The sequence below is a fragment of the Haematobia irritans genome, chromosome 4 (genome assembly GCF_050003625.1).
Source record: "Haematobia irritans isolate KBUSLIRL chromosome 4, ASM5000362v1, whole genome shotgun sequence".
Taxonomy (NCBI): domain Eukaryota; kingdom Metazoa; phylum Arthropoda; class Insecta; order Diptera; family Muscidae; genus Haematobia; species Haematobia irritans.
Window position 1 is genome coordinate 62,380,883 of NC_134400.1, and position 11,240 is coordinate 62,392,122.

Here is an 11,240-nt window from a genome sequence, read left to right on the forward strand (position 1 = left end):
CCTCATTTATTAACCGATCTTACTCACATTCAGCACAAGTTAAAAATACAAAATATGATCCAAATCGGTTCAGTTTTAGATATAGCTAGGGTTTTATTTTTCCCGGACTTTTTGCATTCCCGGGAAAGCGGGAATTTTTTTCGAATTTCCCGGTATCCCGGTCAAAGGGATGGGAAATACATTTAGACATTTGAATAAATTAGAAATAGCCTAAAGCTACGGCTATAAGGCGCTCTCTGGACAACTAACAATATATATTATGTTGTTCTCTTACATCAGCCATAAATCATACAAAAATACGAAATATTTTGTAATACAAAACATTTTGACAGTGGTTAAGGCAGTCTCTTTCGGTATAGTTTTTTGTAACACTAAAAAACTGTTTGGAAATGAAAGAAACTTATTTCGATTTCACCATCGTTAGTCAATAAATGCACATGTTCAGTCAATATTCCCAAAAGGGAAACACTACCATGTAATACGACATTCACATTGCATTTCCAAAATCCACTTTAACTAGATTTCAGTTGTCGTATGCCCTATAAATAAGTGCTTTAAGCCCCAATTTTAAAAGATTTCAAGCCTAATGTGTATAAGGTATAAATTTGAAATTAAAGTAAGTATCTTTAAAAAGGTTGGAATTTTCTTATTTCATAAAAAAAAGCCTTGCAATAATTATGAAATTTTGAAAGTGTGCAATTGCCAACGTGGGTTACATAAGGTAAAATGTCCCGTTGTTTTTAAAGGTTTACTCAGTCTACCAGTCTATCGGAATGTACAGAAATATGACAATCATAAATTAGGAAGTGCAAACTTCTTTTTAACAATTGGGAGCCCGTTGGATTCTGGATAAGAACCCACGACTATGTATGTTCCACAAGGCAACTACTACGACTTGGTACCACAGTTATTCACATTACACTTCCAAAATCCACTTTAACTAGATTTCAACTGTCGTTTGCCATATAAAACCCTCTATTATACATAAAATATTGTAAAGAAAATTTTCCGGGAATTGCCGCACTTCATTCCCGGGAAAGCGGGAGCGAGAAAATAGCAATTTCCCGGAATTCCCGGGATCCCGTTCGCGGGAAAAAAAACCCTAGATAAAACTCCCACATATATGTATATCCCGTTTTCCAAAAATTTACCCCTTATAACTTTATTTTCGACCATAATAGCCATATCTAGTAAACAATCTTACTCAAATTTAGCACACGGTAACCTTCTATTGTATCAACCAAACTTGGAAAATTTCATCCATATCGGTTCAAATTTAGATATAGTTCCCATATATATGCATCGCTCGATTTTCCCAAATTTTGCCATAAGACTTTTATTTATTAACTACAAACAAAAAAAAAATTGTAATTTCAATCACGAAAATCGCGGATTCAATCATTTTTTTAATTGAAATGTCTTCAATCACGAAGATGATAGTATCAATCACCCATTTTGATTGAAAACCAACACGATTTTCAATTAAAAATTTAATTGAATTTTGTCACGGAATCAATTAATTGTGTGATTGAATCAATTAAAAACGTGATTGATTTTTAACATAAAATTCAATCACAGTTTTAATTGAATCAATTAAAATTTTAATTAATTTGGCGACAAAAATCAATCAACTATTTGATTCATTCAATTAAATAATTAATTGAAATTGGCTATAAATTTCGATAAAAAAAATTTATATATTGCGACCCCAAAATGGTATTTAGTTTTATTTGAAATAAAAGAAAATATGTGTTTCTTATAAAACATATTTAATATTTTACTATTTTTTGAATTATGTAATAGACAAATAAATTTGGTTCTTGTCATTTGTGTTTTGTTCTAACATAACTTACAAATACAATTACTATCAATAACAACTATAGGGTGAAAAAAATAAATTATATAAATCATTATCTTCCTTATAATAATAACCATGTTAGCATGTTCCTTCTAATATGTAGATGCGCCTAGATTTCCAATAAATCATCAGCCTGTAAGCTAAATTAGTTTTTTCTGAAAGTAAACAGAATAATTCGAATTTAATTTTGTTCAATTAAAAGTTAATTTTGTTAAACATTACCTGCATAGAATATCAAGTTCAATTCTTAGTTCCAGGTTGCAGATTTATAATCTTCTTTTGTAGTTGTAGTCTTTTAGCATAAAAAGGTGTATTAAGGAGCTCGGTAATTTAATTTTAGTACAATTCCTTTCCAAAATTTCCACACATTGAAATCGTCTATTAAAACTCAAAGACAAAAATAATGGCAAAACAATGTAACATTTGGTATTATGTTGATGATACTTTGCAAATTCTGGAAATAGAAAAAAATATAAATGGAAAATACATATTTTTATGATTTTCGGATATTTTTCATATTTTTAAATCCTAAAGAAAGAACTTTTTTACCATTACATAATTCAGCTCATTAGTTTATATATCAGATATACTGCTCTCTACTTGGGTTCAAACTGAAAAAGGCAGGTAAAACAAAAATGCAATTTAATGCCAACGCCACTTCGCAACTTCAAGGTGAATCTTCCAGAAACCCATAGCGCTCTTGGCTTTAAGAAAAATACACACAAAAAAATTTTTTTTGATTTCAATCACGAAAATCGCGGATTCAATCATTTTTTTAATTGAAATGTCTTCAATCACGGAAATGATAGTATCAATCACCCATTTTGATTGAAAACCAACACGATTTTCAATTAAAAATTTAATTGACTTTTGTAACGGAATCAATTAATTGTGTGATTGAATTAATTAAAAACGTGATTGATTTTTAACATAAAATTCAATCACAGTTTTAATTGAATCAATTAAAATTTTAATTAATTTCGCGACAAAAATTAATCAACTATTTGATTCATTCAATTAAATAATTAATTGAAATTGGCTATAAATTTCAATCAAAAAATTTATATATTGCGCCCCCAAAATCGTATTTAGTTTTATTTGAAATAAAAGAAAATATGTGTTTCTTATAAAATATATTTAATATTTTATTATTTTTTGAATTATGCAATAGACAAATAAATTTGGTTCCTGTCATTTGTGTTTTGTTCTAACATAACTTACACATACAATTACTATCAATAACAACTATAGGGTGAAAAAATAGACTATATAAATCATTACCTTCCTTATCATAACAACCATGTCAGCATGTTCCTTCTAATATGTAAATGCACCTAGATTTCCAATAACTCAGCAACCTGTAAGCTAAATTAGTTTTTCTGAAAGTAAACAGAATAATTCGAATTTAATTTTGTTCAATTAAAAGTTAATTTTGCTAAAACTTACCTGCATAGAATATCAAGTTAAATTCTTAGTTCCAGGTTGCAGATTTATAATCTTCTTTTGCAGTTGTAGTCTTCTAGCATAAAAAGGTGTATTAAGGAGCTCGGTAATTTAATTTTAGTACAATTCCTTTCCAAAATTTCCACACACTGAAATCGTCTATTAAAACTTGAACCAATCAAAGACAAAAATAATGGCAAAACAATGAAATATTTGGTATTATGTTTATGATACTTTGCAAATTCTGGAAATAGAAAAAATATAAATGGAAAATACATATTTTTATTATTTTCGGATATTTTTCATATTTTTAAATTCAAAAGAAAGAACTTTTTTACCGTTACATAATTCAGCTCATTAGTTTATATATCAGATATACTGCTATCTACTTGGGTTCAAACTGAAAAAGGCAGGTAAAACAAAAATTCAATCTAATGCCAACGCTACTTCGCAACTTCAAGACCCATACCAACAAACCCACACCGTTCTTGGTTTTAAGAAAACTAGGAGTGAAAAAAATTATAATTTTAAAAGATCAATATGGTACCCACCTTTTGATTGCAAACATATTCTTATATTCTTATATATTTGATAAAATGATGCAGTTGATAGATTGACCAATTTCACGAAATAAAATTGCTCACTAAAATAAATGAATAAAAAATATATTATTTTACTTTGTTTAATGTAAACAGGCTTCAATAGAAAACGGTATTCACATTTCACAATGTCTTACCTTTAATAAACGTAGATTGTTCTTTACAATACCACAAAACACAAACACAGGTAATTTCTAATGCGTTCTGTCATATATTTTTTCAAACGTTTACCACGTGGCCATTTGTTGTTGCACACTTTATTTATTTCAACCCTTTGCTATGATTTGTTGTTGCGTTCAAAATATTTATGCACACATTTTGAATGCAGCAGACAGAATGTCGCCAATCATGTTTTTCAAAAACCCAACCGTTCGTTACGAGTTACTTCCACATACTGATCTCTCCATCATACATTTTTTTTATAAATACCCATTCTCTTGTTCTCTTTTCGCTCTTTCCATTGCTCAAAATTATTCAATTTCAATCACAAAGGTGATTGGATCAATCACATGTGTAATTGGAAACGGAAAATATTTCAGTCACGTTTGTAATTGAAAATTATTTCCGAATTGATTAACAAATTGATTGAATCAATTAATATTTTAATTGGAAACGTAACAAATATCAATCATTTTTTTAATTGGTTTTTATTCGGATTTGATTAAATAATTAATTGAATCAATTAACATATTAATTGAATTCGTTTCCAAATTCAGTTAAATGTGTAATTGAAAAAATGTTGGTGATAATTTTTTGTGTGTAGGAGTGAAAACAATTTATAATTTTTAAAGATCAATACCCACTTTTTTTTATTGCAAACATATTCTTATATATTTGATAAAATGATGGAGTTGATGGGATTGATTGGTACATTTCACGAAATAAAATTGGTCACTAAAAGAAATGAATAAAAAATATATTATTTTAGTCACAATTTCTTACCTTCAATAAACGTTGATTGTTTTCCATTTTTACAATACCACAAAACACAAACACAGGTAATTTGAAATGCGTTCTCTCATATATTTTTTCAAACCTTTACCACGTGGCCATTTGTTGTTGCACACTTTATTTATTTCAACCCTTTGCTGATTTGTTGTTGCGTTCAAAATATTTATGCACACATTTTGAATGCAGCAGACAGTCAATTTACGCGAAAAACAAAAACCCAACCGTTCGTTACGAGTTACTTCCACAGACTGATCTCTCCATCATAAATTTTTTAATAAATACCCACTCTCTTGTTCTCTTTTCGCTCTTTCAATTGCTCAAAATTATTCAATTTCAATCACAAAGGTGATTGGATCAATCACAGGTGTAATTGGAAACGGAAAAAATTTCAATCACGTTTGTAATTGAAAATTATTTCCGAATTGATTAACAAATTGATTGAATCAATTAATATTTTAATTGGAAACGTAGCAAATATCGATCATTTTTTTAATTGGTTTTTATTCGGATTTGATTAAATAATTAATTGAATCAATTAACACATTAATTGAATCCGTTTCCAAATTCAATTAAGTGTTTAATTGAAAAAATTTTGGTGATTATTTTTTGTGTGTAATGGTACTCAAATTTCTTATATTGAAGTATTAGCCGATCGTAGTTAGACCTACATGTAGCTCTTACATAAATATATTTCCAAGGTTTCACAAATTTTTATTTATTACCCACACTAATTTAGTGATTTCCTCTTTTTATATCCTAAACCACATAGTGGTCAGGGTATAATAACTTTGATCTGCCAAAAAATTTGCCTACCAGAAATATTGACTATATATCAACTATAGCTTCTAATATCAGACATTTCTGTTCAGATTGTGATAAAACTCCCAAACCATGTACTCTCTTAATGTTCTTAAATATGGAAATGCGGCTTATCTCCCAAACCTATACCACTAATACCTCACAAACAATGTTTACTAATTCAGAAGGTGTGGTTTAGGGTCGGCCCCGCCCGACTTCACCTTTACTTTACTTACTTGCTTTTCTTTAATACGAATGAATATAAACAAGTGAGTAAAGTAGAAAATCGGGCGGGGCCGACTATATCATACCCTTAACCACACCTACTGAATTAGTTAACATAAGCATTTGTGAGGTAACATTGCAGTATGGGCGGAAATTGAAAATTTGTGGCAAAAATTATTTACAATCAATTTAGTATCGCCAAACATGGTATATCGATATATCTTATCAAAATCAAATGTTACCAACAAAAAGGGAGTCAATCCCCCTTATTCCAGGTGCGTTACTATAGAGGGGTCGAAATTGTAATTCCACTTGGAATACTATAGAATATACTCTTAGATGGAGTTTAATTTATATTTGCTTATTTTCCTTATTAAGAAAGCGCCTTATCCCCAGAACTTGATGTAAATAGTATAAACCAATTGTCATTTTATTAAATTACTTTTATTAATTAAAATTAAACAAATGTTAACCATCAAAATCACATTCTTCGGTATCTAACTCTAATTCCGTCCCTCTGTGTTTGTTGTTCGCAGGATTCCGGTGGCAATTATTAACCGATTTTGATAAAATTTGGTACAACATGTTTTCTTGGTCAAAGGACAAACACGGTTGAATTTGGAAAAAAAATGGATCAAAGTTACATATAGCCCCCATATATATGTATCGCCCGATTTCGACAAATTAGACCATACTGCGGTTATTTACCACCCGATTGTCTTCAAATTTAACACAAAGTAATTTTTTATAGTACCCTTAAAGTGTGCAAAATTTCATCAAATTCGGTTCAGATTTAGATATAGCTACCATATAAAGGGTGATTCTTTTGAGGTTAGGATTTTCATGCATTAGTATTTGACAGATCACGTGGGATTTCAGACATGGTGTCAAAGAGAAAGATGCTCAGTATGCTTTGACATTTCATCATGAATAGACTTACTAACGAGCCACAACGTCGAATTTTCAGTGAATGGGCCCTAGAAAAGTTGGCAGAAAATCCGCTTTTTTATCGACAAATTTTGTTCAGCGATGAGGCTCATTTCTGGTTGAATGGCTACGTAAATAAGCAAAATTGCCGCATTTGGAGTGAAGAGCAACCAGAAGCCGTTCAAGAACTGCCCATGCATCCCGAAAAATGCACTGTTTGGTGTGGTTTGTACGCTGGTGGAATCATTGGACCGTATTTTTTCAAAGATGCTGTTGGACGCAACGTTACGGTGAATGGCGATCGCTATCGTTCGATGCTAACAAACTTTTTGTTGCCAAAAATGGAAGAACTGAACTTGGTTGACATGTGGTTTCAACAAGATGGCGCTACATGCCACACAGCTCGCGATTCTATGGCCATTTTGAGGGAAAACTTCGGAGAACAATTCATCTCAAGAAATGGACCGGTAAGTTGGCCACCAAGATCATGCGATTTGACGCCTTTAGACTATTTTTTGTGGGGCTACGTCAAGTCTAAAGTCTACAGAAATAAGCCAGCAACTATTCCAGCTTTGGAAGACAACATTTCCGAAGAAATTCGGGCTATTCCGGCCGAAATGCTCGAAAAAGTTGCCCAAAATTGGACTTTCCGAATGGACCACCTAAGACGCAGCCGCGGTCAACATTTAAATGAAATTATCTTCAAAATGTAAATGTCATGGACCAATCTAACGTTTCAAATAAAGAACCGATGAGATTTTGCAAATTTTATGCGTTTTTTTAGAAAAAAAAGTTATCAAGCTCTTAACAAATCACCCTTTATATAACTAATATTGAGTCCATTATAAAAAAAACATATGCACTAACTTATAATACCCTGTTCCACAGTGTGGAGCAGGGTATAAAGAGGAAGTTGCTCATTAATGTGGGTACACACAAAAAATAATTAACTTATTTTATGAATTGTGTTCCCAAACAAGGAATTCATAAATAGTATGAAAAAAGTTCATAAAGGGTGATACGGTCAAAATTTGGTCAAGGGAAAACGCGTGTAAATCGGTGAAATCGTTTATTTAAAAAATCAAATTAAATTTCTTTTTCAAGTTCAATTAGTATAAAATTCAGGAAAAATATTCAGTTAGGCTGTCGCTTTTCCAAATCCGAATTGCCGGGCCTCACGCTTGACACCTGCCATCAGATGTTGTACAGCCACCTTGTCCACCTTCTTCGCCGCAGAAAGCCAGTTTGCCTTGAACTGCTGCTCGTCCTTAACAGTTTTGTTGGTCTTCTTTAGGTTCCGCTTGACAATAGCCCAGTATTTCTCAATTGGGCGGAGCTCTGGCGTGTTGGCAGGGTTCTTGCCCTTGGGAACCACCTGCACGTTGTTGGCGGCGTACCACTCCATGGCCTTTTTACCGTAATGGTAAGATGCCAAATCCGACCAAAACAGTACGGAACAACCGTGTTTCTTCAGGAAAGGCAGCAGACGTTTATTCAAACACTCTTTCACGTAAATTTCTTGGTTGACAGTCCCGGAAGCTATGAAAATGCTGCTTTTCAAGCCACAGGTACAGATATTTCTTTGCGAACTTTGACAGTTTTATGTGCTTGAAAATATCTGCTACCTTTCCCCTTCCTTTTGCCGTATAAAACTCCTGCCCCGGAAGCTGCTTGTAGTCGGCTTTGACGTAGGTTTCGTCGTCCATTACCACGTAGTCAAACTTCGTCAGCATAGTCGTGTACAGCCTCCGGGATCGCGCTTTGGCCGTCGTATTTTGTTTATCATCGCGATTTGAAGTCACTACCTTCTTGTAAGTCGATAGTCCGGCTCGTTTTTTGGCTCGAGGCACGGTTGTAGACGATACACCCAGCTTATTTGCGGCATCTCGGAGAGAGAGGTTAGGGTTTCGCTTGAAACTACCGGCAACTCTCTTTGTCGTCTCAGCGGCTTCCGGTTTTCGATTTCCCCCCGATCCAGACTTCCTGGCTGTCGACAAACGTTCCCCAAACACTTTAATTACATTTGTAAGGGTTGATTTGGCAACTTTTAGCGATTTTGCCAGCTTTGAGTGCGAGTAGCTCGGATTTTCGCGATGCGCGAGCAAAATTTTGATACGCTGCTCTTCTTGCTTGGACGGCATTTTGACAACTGAAGAGTGAATTCCAAAATCAAAATAGGAGCAACATTCTACACACACCTTCAAAATGAGGGGTGTTCAGGTTTTTTAAATGCAAAATTGAAAGAAATACGTCAAGTTTATATTGACCAAATTTTGACCGTATCACCCTTTATATACATCCTATATTCACAAATTGTTATTTGTATGTGTTACAAACGGAATGACAAACCCCCCATATAAGATACTGATAATATGCGCTATTACTTTACTTATATGGCCCAGAAGCCAAAGTTTTACTGTGATTTCAAATTTTGAACAAGTCGTAGTATAAATAACACAGTCAAAACTAAAGCTTCTTTCCATCGCAATAAGGATTTCCTGCAAAACGATATGTCATTTGTCAAAATGCTTCCATGTTTTGTAAATATTTATTCAAATCACAATTCAATCACAATTTATTCAAATTATTTGGCATTTTTACTATTTATACTCTTCACCACTACTTTGGTACAGGGTATAATAAGTGTGTGCATTTGTATGTAACGCCGAGAAGGAGTAGTCATAGACCCATCTTTTAGTATACGATCGGCTTAGAATTAAATTCTGAGTCGATTTAGCGACGTGCGTCTGTCTGCTCGCAGTTTAAATCCGATCGTCCTCAAATTTGGCATAGGGTCCTTTTTCGGCTCAAAGACGATCCCTATTGATTTTCGGTTCAGAAATCGGTTCAGATTTAGATATAGCTGCCATGTATATTTATAACCGATCTGGTCATAAATTATGTATTTATCACCCGATATTCTTCCAATTTCGTATAATCGAATATTTTGTGAGTCTAGTAAATTTTGCAAAATATCGGTCAAATCGGTCAGATTCAGATATAGCTCTCATATATAGCTTTCGCCCGATTTACACTCCTGTGGCCTCAGAGGCAAATCTTTTAAATATTTATAAATATCCACACCGAATTTGGTTGAAATCGGTTCAGATTCAGATATAGCTCTCATATATAGCTTTCGCCCGATTTACACTCCTGTGGCCTCAGAGGCCAATCTTTTAAATATTTATAAATATCCACACCGAATTTGGTTGAAATCGGTTCAGATTTAGATATAGCTCTCATATATAGCTTTCGCCCGATTTAAACTCCTATGGCCTCAGAGGCCAAAGTTTTACCCCCGGTTCAGATTTAGATATAACTTCCATATATATCTTTCGCCTGATTTAGATGCATATGACCACGGAGGCCAAAGTTTCATTTCGAAAATTTTGAAGTTTTGCACTGAGAGTTCAATTAAAATTTTAGCAATGTGTGCCAAATTTTATCAAAATCGGCTCAGAATTAGACAAAGCCCCAAATACATGTTCTTCCGATTTTAGCAAATATGGCCAAAATACCTACATGTTCCTTGTATAATGATCACTGTTAAGTCGAAAACTCGCAAAAATGATTCAAATTTGCCTATACTCTAATTAGTATATATCGACATATAAATCATAAATGCAGATTTGCGAAATTTTATGCAATTTAATTATTTCCAATATTTTTTTACTAACATTATGGTTCGTTTCGGTCATTAACCAATTTAAATTTTGAGTCTAGACATTTTGTGAAAGTTTAAAAAATATTGTCCAAATCGGTACATATTTAAATATTTGTATATGGGAGTATAAACCTATATATATATTATACCCGTGAAGGGTATAATATAGTCGGCCTTGTCCGACGTTAGACTTTCCTTACTTATTTTTTTGTTTTTTAATTGAAGTTGTGTTCAGTAGAGGTAAAGTGTTTTAATTAACAATTAATTATAATTCGAGCTTTATGGACAAGGTAGATAAAGGAACTTATCTCAAAAGAACCTTTAGTATAGATCTGGCTGGGATAGATAACTCAATTTTGTGTATTTGTCAAACTGATTGTGCAAAACCCCGTTAGACTGCAAGACGGGCAGATGGACGATCGTTTCTGGTACATTCCACATCCGCATTCTGTACTTTCAGCGAAACTATCAACCAGTCATCCGATGCTGATGGGGAACGTGGAAGCTCTGAAACGATCGTCCTCCAAACCGCCTTCCTGTCAAAAGTATTTTAACCTCTTCAGTTTGACAAACCAATATTTCCACGTTAAGCTACACTTGTAGTTTAGTCGGCAAATGGAGTTAAGCTGAAATTGAAGCTGAACAAAAAAAAATATTTTTAATCTTCATTCACGAAATTAATTTATTCAATTGATATTTAATTGAAATTACTTCAATCAATCCTCAATGTAAATTAAAAAAAAATAATTGATACAGCTAATTCGTGTGAAATATG

The 11,240-nt window shown here is 32.8% G+C and overlaps 1 long non-coding RNA gene across 1 annotated transcript; it reads right to left on the reverse strand.

Annotated features, from left to right (window-relative positions):
* Positions 1–1,746: 1,746 nt before the first annotated feature.
* On the reverse strand, positions 1,747–2,509 carry LOC142236636 (uncharacterized). The gene is made up of 3 exons (XR_012722131.1): positions 2,408–2,509; positions 2,081–2,312; positions 1,747–2,013 (listed from the first exon to the last, which is right to left on the reverse strand). It is a non-coding gene; the product is annotated as an uncharacterized LOC142236636 (long non-coding RNA).
* Between the last annotated feature and the right edge of the window lie 8,731 nt (positions 2,510–11,240).